Raw genomic sequence first — 13,022 nt, forward strand, 5'->3', positions numbered from 1 at the left:
AACAGCTCACTTTCTACCTTGTCCAGATGACAAAACCACAAGTTCCTTTGCTCCTGACCCAACTAGCACCAAGGTTAGAAAGCGTATTTAAGTAAATGCTAAGGCAGTTGACATGGTGGCAAGAAGCAGATGCATTCTGCATCAATGACGACAAGCCACAAATAACATAGAACAATTACTTTAATTATCTTTGTAAGCAATATGCACCTTTATCCACAACACATTTTTGATTATTAGCTGGATTTTCTTTTGCCCCACATCATTTCTGAGCTACCTATTTCTGCAAATGGTGGCATGCCAAAAATGCAAACTAACCTAAACTTACCTCTGGGCAAATAGAGTTAGAATGGAAAATTGCACATTCAATTTAATAACTTTTGGGGGGATGAAAGAATGAATGTCCATGTGGATTAGTGAAAAAGAGTCAAATAAAAAGGTCTCCCCCATCATTTGAAGAAATCTTTTTGACCCTGCTGCCTCTTTTGGTTACTGTGTGATTTTTCACCTTCTTTTGGCTGCCAACCTTCCCAAATAAGTTGTTATGTCTCCTGGCTCTTTTTTCACCACCATACATTCCTTATTTAGCCCCCCAAAACTGACTTCATGACATTTGTGATAGGTAATGTTATGTGTCAACTTGACTGGGCCACAGAATGCCAGACATTGGGTCAAGCATTCTGAACTAGTCTGTGAGGGTGTTTCTGGATGAGATTAACATTTGAATGTATAGACTGAATAAAGCAGATTGTCCTCCCTGGTGTGGGTGGGCCCCACCTAATCAATGGAAGACCTGAATAGAACAAAAAGTCTCAGTAAGAGGCAACTCCCTGCCTGAGTGGGGATATTGGTCTTTTCCAGCTTTCAGATTTATATGGAAACATCTGCTCTTCTCGGGTCTCCTACCACCTGTTAGCCATTTCTCCTCAGTGCTGCCATCTCACATAAAATGCACTGTTATCTGTCTCTTTTCCCTCAAAATTGTCTCTTCCCCCTCTTAATTCTTTCTGTGGCTGAAAACTTCTGAATCTACTTCCCGCACCCCAGGATCCAATTAATCACCAAGTCCTGTTGATTTTTCCATTCATTTCCAGACTGCTCATTCTTTCCATTGCCTCTGGTCAACCCTAGCCCATCCCCGAGCCCTACAACGACAGCCTTCTTATTGGCTTCTCTGCCTTCAGTCTCTTTTTCTGCACCCTACAAACCACTGCCAGATTGATTTTAGCAGAACATTATTTCATCACACCTGTCCCCTCTTCAATCACATCCAGTGACTCAAGCAAGGCAAAGCCCAGGCTTCTTTCCTGAGCCTCTAAGCCTCTCTGCCATCTGACCCACCATTCCAGGCTGGCTATTAAGACAAAAATAGAACCCCAGGTAATTGGAGCCATGTTGCCTAGAGCTGCCTTCCTGACACACCCAGTATTCCTTCCAAGACCGAAAAATATAAGAACATAAATGACTCATTTTCCAATTCAAAATCCCCTTCCTACATGCATTTTTTCAAATTTTGAGATTGCATGCATGCTGGGTGAAAACATAATTCACAGAAGTTCACTATAGAACTTTTAGAGAGCTAAACATTTCCTAGCCTGCTTTGCTGTGGTTTCTATTAGCTATAGTCATCATAACCATGTTGGTTAGCTGAGAGCAGTGCTTTGTGGAGGCAGTGGGTTCTTAAACTCCATGGGTCCAATCCCAGCTCCACAGGCTGTATAGACTTTGGTAAATCCTTTAATCTCTTGCAGCCTCAATGCCATAATCTACGAGATAGAAATAACAATAGTCACACCCATAGGACTATTGTAAGGCTTAACAGAAAGTGGTTAGACAAATGTAAATACTCATCATAAAAGCTCTCTGAGTTTTAGTCCTTGTCACATTGATACTGACGTGAGCTGCCCACCCAGTATTGGCATGACCCCATGCAGCTGCCCTCCTGGCATGCCATGGCCATGAGTAAGTGGGCATTCTCCAAAGTTACAGATAGGTGCAGGTCATAGAGGTCCCTTACCTGGAGGTGCCTCTGGTTCTGTTTGTCAGACATTCTGTGAGGACTGTTCCATGCATTATCTCATTTCAACCACCCATAATATGAAACAGAAGCTCTGAGAGGCCAAGTAATTTGCCTAATTCTACACAGCTAGAATATGAGCTCAGATCTAACTGGGGCTTTTTTGTGCCTCTGGTTTTGTCCTCTCTCTCCCATAACTTCCCAGTCACTCTCACTCACTTTCTCAGACCCCTATCCCCTTTTCTAATAGCAAGCACTTATCTAGTCAGGGCATTCATTCATTTGTAGTTGATTTGAAATAAGGCAAAGCAAAGCAGTGAAATTTCTCTCCTGGCTCTGAGGTTGTTGTAAATCAGATCTTCCCACCTTTGTAAGCAGTGACTCTAGAGGAGTGGAAAAGGAAGAGACATATTCTCAGAGTACCTGATGCTTCTAAAGCTCACCTGCATATGTTATGTGTCATGGGGCATCAGTGTTGATGGGCAGGGCTGGGCTGCTGTGGCTCCTGCTTAAGTTCTTATGCCAAGGCTCAGAGAAGATATGAGGCCAGAAACATCATTGGGCTTTAGTGTTAAATTACAAGCTTGAGAGCAGATTTCCTCGTTGTGCAGATGTTGTCAGTGAAATCATCACCATGGCCTAAAGATGGATATTAACTCTGAACCTAGGAATTGTACTTACCTTTCTTACAGCTCAAATGCATGATTCTCCCAACAGTAGCAAGTGGAAAAGATTTATAATTCCTCCACAGAGTGTCACTCGGGTAGACAGTTTCACCTGTGGAGGCCTGTTTCTTATGTGCCTTCAGTCATTTTACTGTCATTGATGATTTAGTCAGAATAAGATCAACTCAGCTGAGATAACAAACCCTGAAATCTAGTGGCTTAATACAATAAAAGCTTTTTCCTGTTCATGCAAAAGCTGAACATCGGGGGTTCTCTGTGCAGTGCCTCAGGGACCCTGGTCCCCTTAGTTTGGGCATTACCATCTCAGCCGGGGCCTTCCAGAGTGCCCATGGCAGGGAAGGAGAGAACACAGAGGTGGCACATTCACTTTTTAATGCCGTGGCCTGGAAGTAACACATGTCACTTCCACATATACTTTGGTGTCTGGAGCTAGTCACATGGCCCTACCTAACTGCAGAGGGACAAAGCAGTGTCACCTTCCTGGGAGACTAGGAAGGAGAGAAGAACCAGAAATGCAAGCACATTAGTAATCTGCACCATAATATTTACATAAGAAACTACCAGAAACATGAAAACAGAGTTTCCCAAACTTGTCCTGGTGAGAATACACTTCTTTATTAACTATTTTAACTATAAAAGGAATACATCTTCGTGGTAAAAAATAAAATGCACAGGAAAGAATCAGGTGAAAAGGAGAATTTTTTCCTTCTATCTTATTGTTGCTCTCTCTCTCCACATCCTTCCTAGAAGTTTCTTGTATGTTCTTTCTGCTATTTTTTTTTACTCAGTAGTATGTCTTAGATGGCTTCTCATATCAAAACACATTGAGCTACCACCTTCTGTTCATTGTCTGCATGGATTTAGTATAAATGGCTGCATCAGCCCCTATTAATTTAAGTTGTTGCCTATGTCTTACTGTGGTAAAGAATGCTATCTTTGCATAGTTTAGTGGATACAGTACATCCTAAGATAAATTTCTATGCATGCAATGCAGAATCAGAGGGCACAGGTATTTTAAAATCTTGAAATCTATGACAAATACCCTCTCAAAAGGCAATAGGTACAAAATTTTACTTACACACAAAAAAAATGGTGGACCTGCTGTTTAAACGTTGATGATGGTAAGGACTGTTTGCGAATTTTATTAGGCATGACAATGATATTGTTAAGTTCATACCTGTTAGGGATGATTACTGAAATACTTGTAGGAGAAATGCTATGATGACTTGTCTTTGCTTTAAAAAAATAAAATTAGTAGATGGGGGATGGATGAATCAAGAATGACAAACATATATTTGATGTTTGCCATAATAAAAAGTTAATTCTCCAGGTTTATTCTTCTTTTTATTATTTTATTGTTGTTTAATTACAGTTGTCTGCATTTTCTCTCCACCTCACCCCAGCCAAACCCACCTCCCTCCCTTGCTTCCACCCTCCCCCTTGGTTTTGTCCATGTGTCCTTTATAGTAGTTGCTGAAAACTCTTCTCCCCACTGTCTCCTTCCCCTCTCCTCTGGCTATTGTTAGGTTGTTCTTAACTTCGATGTCTCTGGTTATATTTTGTTTGCTTTTTTCTTCTGTTGATTATGTTCCAGTTAAAGTTAAGATCATATGGTATTTGTCCCTCACCGCCTGCCTTATTTCACTTAGCATAATGCTCTCCAGTTCCATCGATGCTGTTGCAAAGGGTATAAGCTCCTTCTTTCTCTCTGCTACATAGAATTCCATTACGTAAATGTACCATAGTTTCTTGATCCACTCATTTAATGATGGGCACTTAGGTTGCTTCCAGTACTTGGCTATTGTAAATTGTGCTGCTTTGAACATTGGGGTGCATAGGTTCTTTTGGATTGGTGTTTCAGGGCTCTTAGGGTATATTCCCAGCAGTGGAATTGCTGGGTCAAAAGGCAGTTCTATTTTTAGTTTTCTGAGGAAATTCCATACTGTTTTCCATAGTGGCCGCACCAGTCTGCATTCCCACCAACAGTGTACTAGGGTTCCCTTTTCTCCGCATCCTCTCCAACACTTGTTTGTTGATTTGTTTGTGTTGGCCACTCTGACGGTGTGAGGTTGTATCTCATTGTGGTTTTAATTTGCATCTCTCTGATGGCTAGTGATGCTGAGCATCTTTTCATATGTCTCTGGGCCCTCTGTATGTCTTCCTTGGAGAATTGTCTATTCAAGTCTTTTGCCCATTTTTTAATTGGGTTGTTTGTCTTCTCTCCAGGTTTATACTAAAAGGAGATGTGTGAGAGGCTCATCACAGCACATTATCAACTTTTTGATTAAAGTCAAATGTGCCCTGGGTGAGAGTTAAGTCTCATGTAGTCAGCCAGCCAGGAGAAGTTGGAGAGATAGGGATTTAGAATGAGGAAGAAAATAGAGTTGTAGGATACAGAGGAGGAGAAACCTGGAGAAGGAGTGAGCTGGCCAGTCCTCCCCGTTGTCCATCCCCTCCAGGTGAACCACACAGAAGCTCCTGCTTTCAAGGGTAGAATTGCACCTGGGCTTATGAGACTGTGCACAATGAGGGAAGGTGCATGGCGGTGGTGGGGATAAGGAGAGAGGAGCAGGGTGGGCAGGAAGAAGAAGAGAGGAAACTGAGTGTGCAGCCCCACTCTTGGTGAGGCCATTAGTGTCACTAAATTCTACATTCACAAGTTGTGACCGTAGATATATGATTTGTGTCTGCATGTAAATCTATGCACCCAGCAGGAAAAAGAAATTGTTTATGGGAGAGAATTCAGAAAGAGAACACCATATTTTTTAAGTAAGAAAATAAGCACTTGCAGAATGAACCCAGTGTGGTTGGTAATTATATCCTCCTCTGGCAATTTCATTGCCAAAATGACTAAACCCAAAGACTGTCTTCAATTAGGATCTGAAATACTGATCTCTTAAGAGTTCTCTGAAAGACACCACTCAAAGGGCCCTGCATATACATGCTCAGAACTTCATGAAAGAAGGCCACTGTGCAGCCAGGTAACCAACCGCATATATGCACTGAGTGTACCTCCCGTACTCTGCATTTGCATCATTGAACCCAGTCCTATCCTTGTATCATCCCCTTTATGTGGTATAGCAAGAGCCAGCAAAGTGGCCAAAACTAGGACATGTTGGGGTCAATCTACCAACAACATTCCAGGACACCCACAGGGGTTTGTTTTATTTTTGACATCCTGCCACAATTGTACACATACTTGTGGTTACTGTAGAGATGCTACAGAAGGAGAAAAAATGTCTTGATAAGAAACATACCCTTTTTTTTTTTGGCTTTTTTTAAAAAATATATTTATTGATTATGCTATTACAGTTGTCCCATTTCCCCCCCACCCCACTCCATCCTGCCCACCCCCCTCCCTCCCACATTCCCCCCCTATAGTTCATGTCCATGGGTCACACTTATAAGTTCTTTGGCTTCTACATTTCCTACACTATTTTTACCCTCCCCCTGTCTATTTTCCACCTATCATCTATGCTACTTATTCTCTATACCTTTACCCCCCTCTCCCCCTCCCACTCCCTTATTGACAACCCTCATGTTCTAGTTGTTTGCCTAGTTTGCTCTCATTTTTGTTTTACGTGTGGCCATTAATAACTGTGAGTTTGCTGTCATTTTTACTGTTCCTATTTTTTATCTTCTTTTTCTTAGGTAACTCCCTTTAACATTTCATATAATAAGGGCTTGGTGATGATGAACTTCTTTAACTTGACCTTATCTGAGAGGCACTTTATCTTCCCTTCCATTCTAAGTGATAGCTTTGCTGGATACAGTAATCTTGGATGTAGGTCCTTGCGTTTAATCTTGGGTAATGTAATTATGATGTGCCTTGGCGTGTTCCTCCTTGGGTCCAGCTTCTTTGGGACTCTCTGAGCTTCCTGGACTTCCCGGAAGTCTATTTCCTTTGCCAGATTAGGGAAGTTCTCCTTCATTATTTGTTCAAATAAGTTTTCAATTTTTTGTTCTTCCTCTTCTCCTTCTGGCACCCCTATAATTCGGATGTTGGAACGTTTCAAGGCGTCCTGGAGGTTCCTAAGCCTCTCCTCATTTTTCCAACTTCTTGTTTCTTCATTCTTTTCTATTTGGATGTTTGTTTCTTCCTTCTGGTCCACACCATTGATTTGAGTCCCAGTTTCCTTCTCATCACTATTGGTTCCCTGTACATTTTCCTTTGTTTCTCTTAGCATAGGCTTCATTTTTTCATCTGGTTTTCGAATAGATTCAACCAAGTCTGTGAGCATATTGATAACCAGTGCTTTGAACTGTGCATCCGATAGGTTGGCTATCTCTTCGTCGCTTAGTTGTATTTTTTCTGGAGTGTTCTTTGAAGTGTTCTGTCATTTGGGCCATTTTTTTTTTGTTTGTCTTGGCGCGTCTATTACTTTAAGAGGCGGAGCCTTAGGTGTTCACCGGGGCGGGGTAATGCTGGTTGCTGTGCTGTGACGCTGTACGTGGGGGAGGGGCCGAGTGGGAGCAATGGCGCCCGCCTCACTCTCCTCCGGCTTTCAATCTTTCACTCCGATACCCACAATCAACTGGGCCCCTCTGGTGCTGGTTCCTGAGTGGGTGGGCTTGTGCACACTCTAGGCCCCTGTGGGTCTCTCCAACAACCTCTCCTGTGAGGCTGGGAGTCTCTCCTGCTGCCGCCCCAACCCCCACGGGCGTTTTCAATCAGAGGTTTGAGGCTTTATTTCCCTGAGCTGGAGCCCTGGGTTGCACGGTCTGCTTCGCTCCCCGCCGTTCATCCGGTTTATCTGTGGGCGAATGTGGTGCCGCGGGGTGCTACCCGCTGCTCTGCCTGCCCCGTTCTCCGCCACTCCGAGTCCGGCCCTCTGGGTTTATCTGTGCAAATGTGGGGCCGCAGGGTCTGCTAGTGCTCGGACTGCCTGCGCCATTTGTCCCACACTCCGCCAGTCTCAGTTCCGCCACAGCCACACGAGTCCTCTCCACCCCGGTGCCCGTCTCCGCCCCTCCTACCAGTCTGGATGAATGTTTATTTTCTATTTCCTTGGTGTTGGTCCCCCTTGCTGTTCGATTCTCTGTCATTTCTGGTTGTGCGAGGAGGCGCAGTGTGTCTACCTACACCGCCATCTTGGTTCCCCGAAACATACCCTTTTTAAAAGGAGTCATCCATTCAGCACCAGTCCACACAACATGATGCCAAACAATTATTTCAGTGACATTCTGTCTCTGTACTACCACAGCCCTGCACTTCAGTAGTGGGAGAAATAGGAAACGTCATTTGGTTCTAAAATTTAAATTTAAAAGCTAGTTCCCTGTTTGTAAAGTCTCCCCATGAAGCTTCCACTTCTTTGCCCTTCTCCTAATCTTTAAGGCCTTGGTCTTGATCCAGAAAGGCAAATTCCCAACTCATAAACACCAGCAATGACATCTAGAATATTCTGGCCTGAAGTGACAGAACAAATAGTTGATACGAAAGGGTCCACATGCTAGTCAGAATAGTATGTGATGCTGCATTCTCCAATATGGCAGCCACTAGCCACTGTGGCTCTTTAACTTGATTAAAATTAAACAAAATTTTAAAATTCTTCAATGGCACTAGCTACATTTTTTCTTGGTTTTAGAGAAAGAGAAAGGAAGGGAGAGAAAGAAACATCGATTTTTTTTGTTTCACTTATTTATGCATTCATTGGTTGATTCTTATATGTGCCCTGACCCGGGATCAAACCCACAACCCTGGCACATCTGCACAATGCCCTAACCAACTGAGCTATCCAGCCAGGGCTTGCACTAGCCACATTTTAAGGGCTCAATAGTCACCTGTGTGGGGAGCTACTATGATGGACAGTACATACAGATCTAGAACATTTCCATTATCACAGAAATATCTTTTGAACAGCAGTACTGCTCTGATGCCATCATTCAAACAGGCAGGAGGTCTTTGAAAGACCCCAAAACCATGTGAAGGCAAATGATGGAAAATCATAGATCAGGCACTAGTCAGGGAGCCTAGTCCTCTCCTCCACTCTTCCATTTCCTGTAATGAACATTATGTGCCTGTAAGTCAAGGCACTTCCAGGTGTTGTTGGGATGCTCAGGATCTACTGAAATGATTCAGACTCTGCTCCTGCTCTTAAAAGACTGACAATTTGGTTCAAGACATAAGAAATGTAATAAGGAACCAGAGTATGAGTAGAAAGTAATCATTTTGTAAGAGAAGAGTGTGAGTACTCATGAGTTCAGAGAAGCAAAAAATGCTTCTGGCTTGGGAAGAAGAGTTGCTCTCAAAGGAGGAAGAGTGTGGAGGTGGAGGAAAGACTATACCAAGCAAGAGGAAGGGCCTGAGCAGAATCACAGAGACAGACACGTTCTGCCCTGGCTGAACAGTGGTCCTCCTCTCTCCCACTCTCCAGCCCAAGGCTCTGCATGGGACCCTTGCCGGCTGGCTGATTACCTCAGTGCACCCTGCTAAGCTTAGGGATGAATGCCTAGCCCAATTGCCATCTGCTTTGATTAAGGGTCAGTCATAGAAAGAGAATTCACTCAGGCAAATTAAAGCAGGGACTTAAATGACTTGCAAAATTACCAGCAAGCTAAAATCACAGACACTAGGTAGAGCTTTCAGGAATGACTCTGAACAGCAAGGAAACTGCTGCCTGGTTTGTGATGAGGAAGCCACCATGTCAGGAAGTGGCCACCGATGAGAACCCTGGCACGACCATGAGGGCGCTACCAGAGACACAGTGGCTCCAGAAAACATGGGCTCCACCCTACTGTCACCTTTCACATTTCACTCAGGTACATGCAACTGGCAGAACTTTAATCACATCCAGAACCCTAGGTGCAAAAGCACCTAGTAAATAAAAGAGAGTATGGGAAATGATGGTTGCTAGCTTTCCAGGCTGCAAAGTACAGGAAGGAACATTGGAAGAAGTGGGAATCCATTCCTCCTCCAACTTGCCACACCCTCGTACCCCCCAGTAATGGGAGACTAGATGGCAGGTCATACTCCAGAGTGATTAGAGGTACTTTCCAAGGTCAGGACCTGAGACCTTTGGACAGACTGCTAAAGGCAGAAAGCAAAAGACAACACTCATATAATCATATTAACAAAAAAGTAAAATCTGAAAAATATTTTAACATCCCTGGGTATCCTGTATAAAGAATTCTGGAAGTGTGTGACTTCTTTGCTCAGATGCAGCCACTGTGATTCTTAGCTTTTTGTAAAGAACTGCAGGCATCAGTCGGGTGTACAGCATCCCACACACTGATGACGAGTGAGGGAGGCTATTTTTAGGTTGAATTTCCAAGTCTGAAAAATGCCAGGAGGAAGTTGGCACCCATCTCCAGGTTTTATTTGTCATATCTGTCCCTGCTGAGGAAAGCAAACAGCAGGTAACTGTAGAACACACCTGTCTATTGCAGCTGTTTGATGTTAGCAGGCTTTGATTGTCAACCAAGCAATTTGCTTAGGATTTAGAAACAAAGGAAGAAGATTGTCAAGAGCTGGAGGAGCAGGTGACATGCAGCATGCCTATATGCTCACAGCAGTCAGGAGGAGAATGCATGAACAAGAGATTGGCACCAGAGGTAGTGCACTTTGGGGAAGTGACAGCCTCCTACGGGGAAGTAATTGGATCTCTATAATAAAATGCTAACTCCCTATCCCAATAAAGCTTTGATGTCACTAAAGACCATGGTACTAGTAAACAATGTGTTAGGGTGGGATCTAGGGGAGGAAAAATTCATGGTTAGAGAGGAACATCACTAAGGACTCTAGAAGGATACTGGCCAGAATGGTTTATAGTTTATAGTGATTGATTTATTAGTAAGGAGTGTCTGAACCTGCCTGCCCTTCAAGACCCAGCTCAAATCCCATATCAACTCATTCACTCATTCATTCATTCATTCAAAGGTATCTACTCAGCCTGCTCTACCTTCTGGACACAAGATGTACAACACACTGTGCTAGCCAGGGTGCCCAGAGGGAGATAAGTTAAAGACACAATCTTCTCTAAAGCCACTTCTGTCTAGTAGAAGGTAGTAAGTGAAATAAAGTGATAGGAAAATTCTGGGATGGGAGAGTGAACTTCAGTTTTGTGAAGGGAAATGACGAGAAGGATCTGAAAGGCTTCCCAGGAGGAAGCAACCTCATGAACACCCCTCCCTTGGATGTTCAGTCCCTCTGAACAACCAAGGTACCTGCTACTTGGCCAGCATCTACCTTGTAGAGTTAGTGGTCTTTCAATATATCTAGTCTTCTGATCTAACTGATGAGTTTTGAAAGTATTTTTTAATAAATTGAGATAATTTATATAAAGACAGGTGTCTCACCACATAGTTGGTAATTAATAAATATTAGTCTTTTCTGGGAATGAATTGGGCTCAGAGGAAAGGAAAGTAAATGCTGTGATTGAATATAAGGTTGAAAAGCAGTACAAACCTTTGACCAGCTGAAATGTTAAAGGACTAGTGTTGGCAGCTTTGCTTGAATTCTTTATTAGCATTTGTATTAGAGCCAGTCCCTTCTGTATTCCAGAAAAGTGTTCACTATCATGTTGGGGAGAATTACTCTGAAAATTGCTGTTTGTTTTTAACTGTGATTATAGAGGAGACATGCATGAATCTAACTGAGTTAAAAGCCAGATGTAAAGTGGGAAGTGTTAAAGATCTCTCTAACTGTTGGGAATGAGAAGTAGCTATAATAAAAATGTGGACATAGTTCCTATAACTGTTACACCTTTCAAACTCCAATTTAACTTTAAATCCAAAATGCATTGTTCTAAGGGTAATTGTTCAGCGTAAAAATATGAACTCAAATTAGCTTCTCATCACCTTCTCAAGGGAAGCCTGAGAACTGAAGCCACAGGGTCAAATGTCAGCTTTCCCATCAGACAACTCTAGGTCAGTGTTGAAGCAGTGCTGGAAAAAGGACTGGAAAAGCAATAATGTACTCACTAATTAGGATTCTGTGACAATCTGGGGAGCTCTGTGAATCTGTCCCACAGGTGAAACAATAGGTAGAAAAGTAGTAAGTGGGCAGTTGTCCCAACAGAGGGTCATGACACAGCTAATGTACCCAGTGACCCCACAAATGACAGTCTCTATGAATGTCCCAGCAGCACGCAGTACTGGGCCCACAGGCTCCTCGCCTTTTCCCCCAGGCAGCCTGCTATCCCCCACGGCCTGGTAGAGAATACCCAACTAAGATGAGCTGTTTCCTTCAAGCAGATTTTCATCACTGAGTGGATGATGTTGCCTTGCCTCCCCAGTACAGAGGAGGCGGAGAGGAGAGCATTGGATATTATGGTAAATTCTGAATGTGCACCCAACCTTCCTAGGTATTCCCCTGACGCTAAACCCTGTGCTCCAGAAAACAAGAGTGTGTGGCTCAGGGGAAGTCCCACACACTGCTAAAGTGAAGACACATCTAACCCTACATACTTTAAAATGCCCACTTACTTTTGTCAATTCAGTAAATCTCATTTGAGCAATGCTTGCCAAATATAGAAACATTTGTATCATAGGAGACTGTAAAACTTCTTAATCCTTAAAAAAGTGTATGTTGTGAGGGTTTTCTCCCTAGGTGAGGCAAATGAATTGGCTTAAATAATGGAAAATGTTGCTGTGGTCAGGCCTTACTGCAGAGAAAAGCAGAGACTTTGGGAACACATGGCCTGAGCTCCAGTGCTGACTCTGCCACTTACTAGCATGTGACCTTGGATGAGTTTCTTAGTCTCCCTGTGCCTCAGTTTCCTCATCTGTAAGATGAGGTTACACCTACTTCATAGGGTAATAGTGAGGATTAAATGAGTTAAAATTAATAAAGTGTTTAGAATGGTGTCTGGCACTTAGTAAGCACCAAATAAGAGTTAACTATTACTGCTACTACTTCTGTTGTTGGTTTTGTCTTCTTCATCATTATCTGTTCCTACAGGCAATGGAGTTTGCAACACCCTGGCCTAGAACAGTTGTTCTCCACCAGGGACATTTTTGCCCACCAGGAGACGTTTGGCAATGCCTGGAGACACTTAGTTGTCATGCCTGGGGAGGGAGGTGCTAGTAGCTTCTAGAGGGTAGAGTTAAGGAATGCAGCTGAACATCTTACAATGCACAGAACAGCTGCCACAACAAAGAATGATCTGGCCCAAAATGTCAACTGTGCCAAGGTTGACAAACCTGTACCTACATGCACCACACATGCACATCACTCTGAGGTCTTGCCTCTGAGGGTAAGGAAGAGAGTATGGATGGAGAGAGGCATGGGAAGGGGTGGGGATATCTGTTTCTCTTATTACTCAGTAGCTGTAGCTGAAGATGAAGCAAAGGTTTTTATTTTGGAGGAGTCAACATAACTACAT

Source organism: Desmodus rotundus, chromosome 12, assembly GCF_022682495.2.
Source record: "Desmodus rotundus isolate HL8 chromosome 12, HLdesRot8A.1, whole genome shotgun sequence".
Taxonomy (NCBI): Eukaryota; Metazoa; Chordata; class Mammalia; order Chiroptera; family Phyllostomidae; genus Desmodus; species Desmodus rotundus.